This window comes from Gossypium arboreum, chromosome 4, assembly GCF_025698485.1.
Source record: "Gossypium arboreum isolate Shixiya-1 chromosome 4, ASM2569848v2, whole genome shotgun sequence".
In the NCBI taxonomy this organism is placed as follows: domain Eukaryota; kingdom Viridiplantae; phylum Streptophyta; class Magnoliopsida; order Malvales; family Malvaceae; genus Gossypium; species Gossypium arboreum.
The window spans coordinates 111,825,841-111,835,889 of record NC_069073.1 but is presented as its reverse complement, the minus strand read 5'-3'; positions in this window follow the sequence as shown (position 1 = coordinate 111,835,889).

Here is a 10,049-nt window from a genome sequence, read left to right as displayed (position 1 = left end):
TTGAAAATTTACCATAAATTATCCAGAATGAATTAGAAGTCATTCCTAATATGTTCAGATTCCTTTTTGAGTCTAGTTTCATTAGAAACAAACGGCATCAGTATTGAAACCCTGTACAGAGAGATATTCAAGTTGTAACGCGCAAAGGTTAGTGTAGTCGACCCCTGTAACATGGGTGACTTTAACTAATAAACTGTACCAATTGGCCTGACCAAAAATTCTAAAAATAAATCCATGGATGGATATATGAGTCTAAATTCAGAGAAAATTTACGGAATCAGTTTCTGAGTTGTGAAACTCGAGATATGCTTTTTAAGGCGACAGCAACGCAGTTTTCCAGCTTGCCTGGAATGTCAAATTGGTCGGTGCCATAAGTGGTTTTGCTTGTTAACCTCGTGTCCGACACCGCAACGGTCTCGGGTTCGGGGTGTTACAATTTTATTGGTATCAGAGCTACGGTTTAGTCGATTCTAGGACTACCGTGATATGTTTGGGGTCTAGCTATACATGCCATTAAATGATGAATTGATAGTGTGGTGATTTCTGACAATTTGACTTTGTGTTTGTTTATAGCAATGGATCCCGATCCCAACCGAGCAATAGCTGATGATGTGGAGAGTGTGGCGCCTGCTCCCGCGCAAGGGACAGCGCCGGCGGACTCTCAACCTATGGCTAGCAACCCGAATGATGGGGCTAGGCAAGCCTTTTATAGCGTGATGAATGATTGGTTCAACCAATACATTCGAACTAACATGGCTGTTCCACAACCTCCTTTTCCGACTAATGCAACCCCCGCACCTACAATACCTCCGGTAACTGACCAAATAAGGTCAAGTAAGCCCCCAGTCGACAGAATTCGTAAACATGGGGCCACTAAATTCAAGGCTACGGATAGCGACGATGCTGCGAGCAAGCTGAATTTTGGTTGGACAACACTATCCGGTGCTCGATGAGCTATCTTGTACACCGATGAGTGCTTAAAGTGTACCATCTCCTTGCTACGCAATTCCGCCTACTATTGGTGGAGTACTCTGACTTCTGTGGTGCCTAGAGAGCAAGTGACTTGGGAATTCTTTCAAACCGAGTTCAAAAAAGTATATCATCGAGATTCATCGACCAAAAGCGAAGGAATTTCTTGATCTTAAGCAAGGCTCTATGTCGATTCTGACTACGAATGAAAATTTGTGAGGCTTAGCCAGATGCTGCGAGAATGCATTTCGTCCAAGCTATTATGTAAAAACGCTTTGAGGATGGGCTGAATGATGATATAAGGATGTTCGTTGGCATTCTCGAAATACGAGTTCGTAGTACTTGTTGAGCGAGCTTGTAAAGTCAAGAGCTTAGAAAGGAGAAACAAAAAGTTGATGTGGGAACTGGAGAATTTCGAAGAGGTCCTCGGAAAGTCTCTTCAACAGCATCGAAGAGATCTCGAGATGATGTGAGCCGGTCTAGAGGCGCCGGGCTTTTCTAGACGAGATCGCGATCGACCCCTGTGACCACACGAGTCACTTGATCGCCATGGTGGAAATGATCGCCGAGAGAGAGCGAGAGTATCGCATTGTGGCAAATGGCATTCGGGAGTCTGAGGTTCCGTGATCGCTCTGCTATAATTGTGGATCGGTGACCACTTTATCAAGGACTGCCCGAGGTTGCTTGAACAAAATGTAAGTCAAAGTGGAAACCCGAGTGCCACCATCGCCGAGGTAGGCCATCCAAATGCGAACAATGCTAGTGGCGGTCGAGAGGGCCGAGAGATGCTACAACAAGACTTGAGGCTCGTGCTCTGCTAGGACTTATGCCATCGCCAAGACGCGAGGATCTTGCCTCACCGGATGTTATTACCGTACTTTCACTCTTTTCGATACTAATATGATTGCTTTGATTGACCCCGGTTCTACTCATTCTTATATATGTGAAACCTTAGCATCCAAAGAAGACTTTGCCTATTGAGTCTCTCGAGTTTGTAATTCGGTGTCAAACCCCTTGGGTCATTACGTGCTTGTCAACAAAGTGTGCAAGAAAAGTCCCCTAGTATTCCGAGGTTCTTGTTTTCCGGCGGACTTGATGCTTTTGCCGTTCGATGAATTCGACGTTATTCTTGGTTTGGATTGGTTGACCATGCACGATGCGGTTGTAAATTGCAAAAGCAAGACTATCGATCTGAGGTGCGCGAATACCGAGATAATTCGGGTTGAGTCTACGGACTTAAAGGGTTGCCGGTGTAATATCGCAATGTTGGCCCGAAAATATGTAAGAAAAGGGTGCGGCGTACCTTGCGTATGTGCTCGATGAGAAGGAGTCGAAAAGAAACCGAATCTGTGCGATGGTTTGTGAATACCGGATGTTTTCCACGAAGAATTGCGGGTTTACCACTGCTCGGAAATAGAGTTTGGCATCGAATTGGTACCGGTACCACTCCAATTTCGATAGCTCCGTATCGTATGGCAATCGACGGAATTAAAGGAGTTGAAAGCTCGGTTGCAAAATTGGTGGATAGAGGTTTTGCCCGCCCGAGTTTTTCGCCTTGGGGTGCGCCGGTGTTGTTTGTGAAAAGAAGGATGGAACCATGAGGTCGTGCATCGACTATCGTCGACTTAATAAAGCGATGATAAAGAACAAATATCCGCTATCACAGATCGACGATTTGTTCGATCAACTGAAGGAGCCTCGGTGTTCTCGAAATAGATTTGAGATCGGGCTATTATCGATTCTGAATTCGAGATTCGGACGTACCAAGACGCCTTGAGCGAGATATGGTCACTACGAGTTTCTAGTGATGCCGTTTGGACTTACTAATACCCTGCGGTATTTATGGATTTAATGAATCGGATCTTCGACCATATTTGGATCGGTTCGTAGTCGTGTTCATTGATGACATCTTGGTCTATTCAAGAAATGAGACCGAACATCTTTGAACACCGAGGTTAGTCTTGCAAATTCTACGGGATAAGCAATTATATGCTAAGTTCAGCAAGTGTGAGTTCGGTTATGAGAGGTTAGCTTCTTGGGGCATGTGATATCGGCATCGGGCATTCGAGTCGACCGAACAAAATTTCAGCCATACTTAACTGAAGCCTCAGAAATATTACCGAGGTTCGAGACTTTTTGGGGCTTTGGCGGTTATTACCGACGATTTGTAAAAGGCTTCTCAACGATAGCCACGCCAATGACGAAGCTACTCCAAAAGGACGTAAGGTTCGAATGGTCGGAGAAATGTCAGAAAAGTTTCGATCAACTAAAAACTTATTTGACTGAAGCCCCAATTCTAGTGCAACCCGAATCTGGCAAAGAGTTTGTCATCTATAGTGACGCCTCCCTACTTGGGTTAGGTTGCGTATTGATGCAAGAAGGTCGAGTTGTGGCCTATGCGTCGAGGCAATTAAAGCCACATGAGAAAAATTATCCGACCCATGATCTCGAATTGGTCGCTATCGTATTCGCTTTAAAGATTTGGCGACATTACTTATTTGGTGAGAAGTGCCATGTATTCGGATCACAAAAGTCTCAAATATTTGATGACTCAAGGAGACTTAAATCTGCGACAAAGACGTTGGCTCGAGTTTAAAGGATTATGAGCTGGTCATTGACTATCACCCGGGAAAGGCGAATGTGGTTGCGGATGCCTTGAGTCGTAAATCATTATTCGCTTTACGAGCAATGAATGTGCACTTGTCCGCTCGATCCGACAACGTGTTAGTAGCTGAATTGAAAGCCAAACCATTATTGATACATCAAATTTGTGAAGCTCGGAAGGTCGACGATGAGTTGGTTGCAAAACGGGCCGAGTGTGTTACGAGCAGGAATCGGAGTTTCGGATCGATGATGACGATTGTTTGAGGTTCAGAGTCGTCTGTGTTCCAAAGAATTGAACTTATTTCGATAATTCGAACGAAGCCCATTCTAGCCGAATGGCAATCCACCCGGAGTATCGAAGATGTACAATGATTTGAAACGTCGGTTTTGGTGGCATGGTATGAAACGAGACATCTCGGCTTTGTTTGAGATGTTTAATATGTCAACAAGTGAAAGCGGAACATCAAGTGCCTTGAGATTACTTCACCGATCATGATACCCGAGTGGAAATGGGATCGAGTCACAATGGACTTTGTATCCGGACTGCCATTGTCAGCAAGCAAGAAGGATGCGATTTGGGTCGTGGTAGATAGACTGACTAAGTTGGCTCACTTTGTCCCCGTACGTACGGATTTTTCAATGGACAAATTAGCCGAATTGTACGTTTCTCAGATTGTGAGATTACACGGGGTGCCTATTTCTATCGTGTCGGATAGAGATCCGAGATTTACCTTGCGATTTTGGAAGAAGTTGCAAGAAGCTTTGGGTACCAAGTTGCATTTCAAGACGCCTTTCACCCCCAAACCGATGGTCAATCCGAGAGGATAATTCGAGATACTTGAGGATATGTTGAGATGTTGCATCCTCGAGTTCGATGGTTCATGGGAGCGGTATTTGCCTTTGATTGAATTCGCTTATAACAATAGTTTTCAATCAAGTATTAGGATGGCACCTTACGAGGCTTTGTACGGTCGTAAATGCCGTACACCATTGTTTTGGACCGAGCTCGGTGAAAGCAAAATTTTCGGTGGATTTGATTAAAGATCTTTGAATGAAAGTGAAAGTAATCCGTGAAAGTCGAAGATAGCCTCCGATCGTCGAGAGTCGTGACGCGGATCTGAAGCGTAAAGACATCGAGCATCGTGGGAGATAAAGTGTTTCTCAAGGTTTCACCTTGGAAAAAGATACTCGATTCGGCCGTAAGGGCAAGTTGAGCCCGAGGTTCATTGGGCCATATGAGATATCCGAAGCGAGTCGGTCCAGGTGGCATATCGTCGATTTTGCCCCGAACTCGAAAAGATTCACGATGTCTTTCATGTTTCGATGCTTCGACGCTATAGATCCGATCCATCGCACGTGATTAGTCCATCAGAGGTTGAAATTCAAGCCAATATGAGTTATGAGGAAGAACCGATTCGTATCCTATCACGTGAAGTGAAAGAGTTGCGAAACAAGCGGGTTCCGTTAGTGAAAGTGTTATGGCTCAAACACGGGATAGAAGAAGCTACTTGGGAAACCGAGAACTCTATGAAAGAGCGATACCCAACCCTATTTACGGTAAGATTTTCGGGACGAAAATTTCTTAAGTGGGGAGAGTTGTGACACCCAAAATTGACCCTAGTCGGAATGTGGTTTCGGGACCACAAAACCGAGGCATAAAAATAATTTAAAATTTATTTTGATTCCTATAATATGTGTGTGCTCATGTGTGACATTTTTTGGTGATTGATTTAGTGTTATAAAGGTGAATTTCACTAGAAAGGACTTAGTAGTGAACTTTGAAAGTACGATAGGGAATTGTGTGATGACTAATTAAAGCATGCATGCAAAACAATGGACTTGCATGTCAAATTCCCTTTTATAGGTGGTGGCGGCCATGGCAAGGAATTATGGGCAAAGAAAACATGTTATGACATGTTTTGTTAATGCATGATGTATTAAGTGATAAAATAATTAGATGTGGGAAGAGAAATAAAAAAATGTGTGTGAGAGTGTAGCAATCCCCCATTGCCGTGCAAGTGAAAGAAAAACAAAAAAAAAATTGTTCATCCTTGTTCTCTCCTTCTTTTGGCCGAAAATTCTAAGAGGAAGAAGAGATTTTTGCTTCATTTTCTTTGTTTAGAAGAGATCTAGAAGGAGATTTGGCTAAACTTGCATCAAGATTAAGGTATGTATGAGGTTGTGTTATGAGTTTCATGCATGTTTTAGTTGCTAACTTGATGTTCATGTTAGCCATGGTTCAAATCCTTGTTATGCCATGGGAATGGTATTTGGCTAAAGTTGTTATTGTGTTAAAGCCATTGCATGCTAAATGTGAAGCTTGCTAATGATGCATGCAATGATGGATTGTCTACTCTTGAAATTTCTTTGTAGCAATCTTGAGTAAGACATTGAGTTTTCTTTTGTTTAACCATGACCGAAGTTGAAAGGGGCATGATTGTGATGTATTCGGCCATGAAGCATTCATGAGCATGGTTTATGCTTCTTGCATGTTAGTTAAAATTTGTGCTTTGGATGGTTATGGACACCTTGAAATTGCCTTGCACCTATATGTGTATATATGTTTGCACATGATATTTTGGTGATGAAGAAAGTGATAAATATGTTTGTTTAAAGAAGAAATTTGTTGAAGAATGTTGTGAAATTTGCATGTACATTCGGCCTAGTACATGTATAGGGTGAAAAACCTTGAAATTATTTTTGATTTTGTGTATTTATGACCATGTATAATCGGCCACATGAGTAATTTGAGCACTTGATGTTATGTTAAAATTCTTGAGCTTAAATATATGGATGTATGTATATGTGGCCATATAATGGCGTTTTGGTTCAAAGGTTGAATGATAAATTATAATAAAGTGAGATGATATGAGATGCGAATGTGATTGACTAGTAAACATTATTGAGAAAAATATTGAATACTTCTACTTGTATTCGTTAAGCTCAAGAGCAAAGGGAGCTAAATCCGATAAAGGGAAGGAAAAAGTGATCGAATAGCCGTTGAAGCCGTTCGACAACATCCGAGGTAAGTCCTCAAGAAATGACCCTACTCGAATTATGTGAATTGAAATATGGATGTGTAATGATTATTGATTTATGTGTGTATGAGTATTTGAATGATACCCGGGCTAAGTCCCGGCGATTATGCTAGTGATATGTTTGTGTTTGAGCCTTAGTAACGAAAACGAAACATGGATGTGTAATGACTATTGATGTATGTGTGTGCATGAGCAATTAAATGATATCCGGCTAAGTCCCAAGACATTTATGCTAGTAGTTAAATCCGAGTTAAGACCAAAGGCAATTATGCTAGTGACTAAATCCGGGCTAAGACCAAGGCATTCGTGCAAGTTGTTAAATCCGGGCTAATACCAAGGCATTTGTGCAAGTCGTTCTATCCGGGCTAAGACCAAAGGCATTCGTGCATGTGGTTATATCCGGTTGTATTCAAGAAGCTTGGGCTGAAGGTGAGCGTTGGTTGCTGTAATAAATTTAATTAGTACGCTCGAAAAGCCCAAAGGATAAGGTATGTTTATATGTGCATTGGAAAAGTCGATATGTTTGAGTAACATTCGTTCAATCGACTAACGAATTTTCAGCTATTGAATTGGTTGATATCTTGTGATAGTATACAATGATGAAGTGTGAAGTAAGTATGATTATGTGAATGTGTATTAATGAAATGATTCATTTGGCTATGTGAATGTAATGCTTTAGTTAAAGCTGATTTTATTGCTTGAGACTTACTAAGCATAAAAATGCTTACCCGTTGCTTTGGCTCTCGCTTTATAGATTTTGTTAGTTAGCGATCGGATACGGGATCATTGAAGTCAAGTCATCCACACTATCAAAGCCTCCATTTTGGTATAATTTTGGTTGAACTTTGAAATGGCATGTATAGGACTACCCTTGTTGGTTCAAATGTGTTGTGATGTACATGTGTACGGCCATGCGAAAATGGCTCGTAGAAGTAAAGTACTAACTTAGACCATTCGTGATTTGTATATATATATATGGTTTCATGATGTGATTATGGATTGGAAATGGGAGTGTTGGTCACATGATCAGCCATTGGAATGGCTAAAATGATCATAGGTGAACCTATGTATGGCAAGACTAGTTGGTTCATGGAGACTACAAAATAGGTAAGACCTACCTTAAAAACAGGTGCTGCCAGCTGCAGTGACGGGAATGTGAAAAATCACCAAAAATTGTAGGGATGGTATTAAATAGTGAAAGAATTATGTAAATGAACCTTGATGAGTCTACTTTCATATGGAAGAAACGAAACGGTCATGGGAGTTATGTGTTAAGAGATATTAAAGTTATCGTGAGACAGGGCCAGAATGGTTTCTGGGTCCCCTGTCGCGACTTTGAAAATTTATCATAAATTATCCAGAATGAATTAGAAGTCATTCCTAATATGTTCAGATTCCTTTTTGAGTCTAGTTTCATTAGAAACAAACGGCATCAGTATTGAAACCCTGTACAGAGAGATATTCAAGTTGTAACGCGTGAAGGTCAGTGTAGTCGACCCCTGTAACATGGGTGACTTTAACTAATAAACTGTACCAATTGGCCCGACCAAAAATTCTAAAAATAAATCCATAGATGGATATATGAGTCTAAATTCAGGGAAAATTTACGGAATCAGTTTCTGAGTTGTGAAACTCGAGATATGCTTTTTAAGGCGACAGCAACGCAGTTTTCCAGCTTGCCTGGAATGTCAAATTGGTCGGTGCCATAAGTGGTTTTGGCTTGTTAACCCCTCGTGTCCGACACCGGCAACGGTCTCGGGTTCGGGGTGTTACAGCATCACTATCCGCGATGAACGTGTTTTCTAGCTAAGTAAAAAAAAATGACTTAGGAAATAAATTAATTTCTTTGAATTATTTCTTAATCGATAGAAATTGAATAATTGAAGTTCCAAGTGAAACAAAATTTATTTCTTCGTAGATTATAATATAGTAAAGTTACCATAACTTTAACGGAATTAGAATTGGATTGAAAAAAATAAATTAATTGAGAAAATTAATTAATATTTTTCGAAATAGAAAATAGCTATTGGATTGGGTAAATGATAAGTGTTCGATAAAAGTTTGGATAATACATATAATTATATCCAATACAAAAAAGGCCTAATAAACCTAGTTATATGAGAGGGGAAGCAAATCCTATCATTCCCTAAGATGTGTCGCCACAAGTGGAACATCATATTTTCTTTTGAAATATTATTATTTAACTAACACTTGTTCAAACAAAATTCTTGTATTGTTTCTCCATAAATATGAACAAAAAGCAAACCTATTTACGTACCATTTGAGAGCTTCATTATTCTATCATAAAATAATGGTAACTTTTTTTTAGAATAAATTTTATTTTTTGTGAAAAACTCATAGTTTATGATTTTATAGAGAGAATTAACTTTCCCACTGAAAGCTAAAAAAAGTTTTCATTTTGTGCACTTGGTTTGTTTTGTTTGAGCCCACACTCAATACAATTTGGGGTTCAAGGATAGTAGAAAAAGTTGTTCAATAGAATATTGGGAAACGTCTTAGACCACCTCATATAAAGCACATATATTATTTTGGTCAAAATTTTATTACTATAAATATCACAATGCTTGATTTTAAGAAAAAGAAATTAAACTTCTGTAATGCTCAAATACATTATTTTTCAAACCAATTTTTCGAACATCAACTTGTTGAACCAATACGAGGGGATCAACATACGACATGATCAAAGACATGATGAATGCCTTAGCTGATGACAACAAGCTAAGTAGCAAGATTTTGGTTGTACTTTCTCTGATTTGTGCAATGTATTGGTTACAATCTTTAGATTTCTTTAACACAAAGAAAACTCATGATTCTGCTCTTAAGTTTGGCTTCAATCCAAGGGTCGTCTAGACTTGATTTTGAGTGGATGTAGGTTGTTTCAATTGTTGTCAAAACTTGATCTTGAAATGGGTTTGGACCTCCTTTCTTCAATTGAATTAGATTAAAAGACACCTTTCTTCATAAATGACTTTTGGCTTCCTCTCCTTAGTTGATAAGGGTTGGATGGTGACTTTATTCAAAAATGCCTTTTGATTTCCTCTTTTTAGTTGAACTGGACTTGAAGGTGGCTTTCTTGATAAGCAATTTTTGACTTCGACTCTTTGGTTAAACTAGATCGAAAGACGACTTTTCTTTGGAACGGATATGGTATTGCTAGAATTTATTCACATTCTTCAGTTTCTTCAAAGATTTCTTCAGAGAACTTCTAGACTTTTGTAAAATTTAACTTCTCCATTTAAGGGTTCTACAAAATTAAACTCTTTTATGTATTATTTATCTTCTATTAATTTAATTAATTAGAGATAAAATAATTATTTAATATTATAATTTAATTATTTTAATTTAATTAGTGATAAATTATTTTCTATTTTTATCTCTTAATTAATTTAAAGTAATTAGAGAAAAATAATTATGATA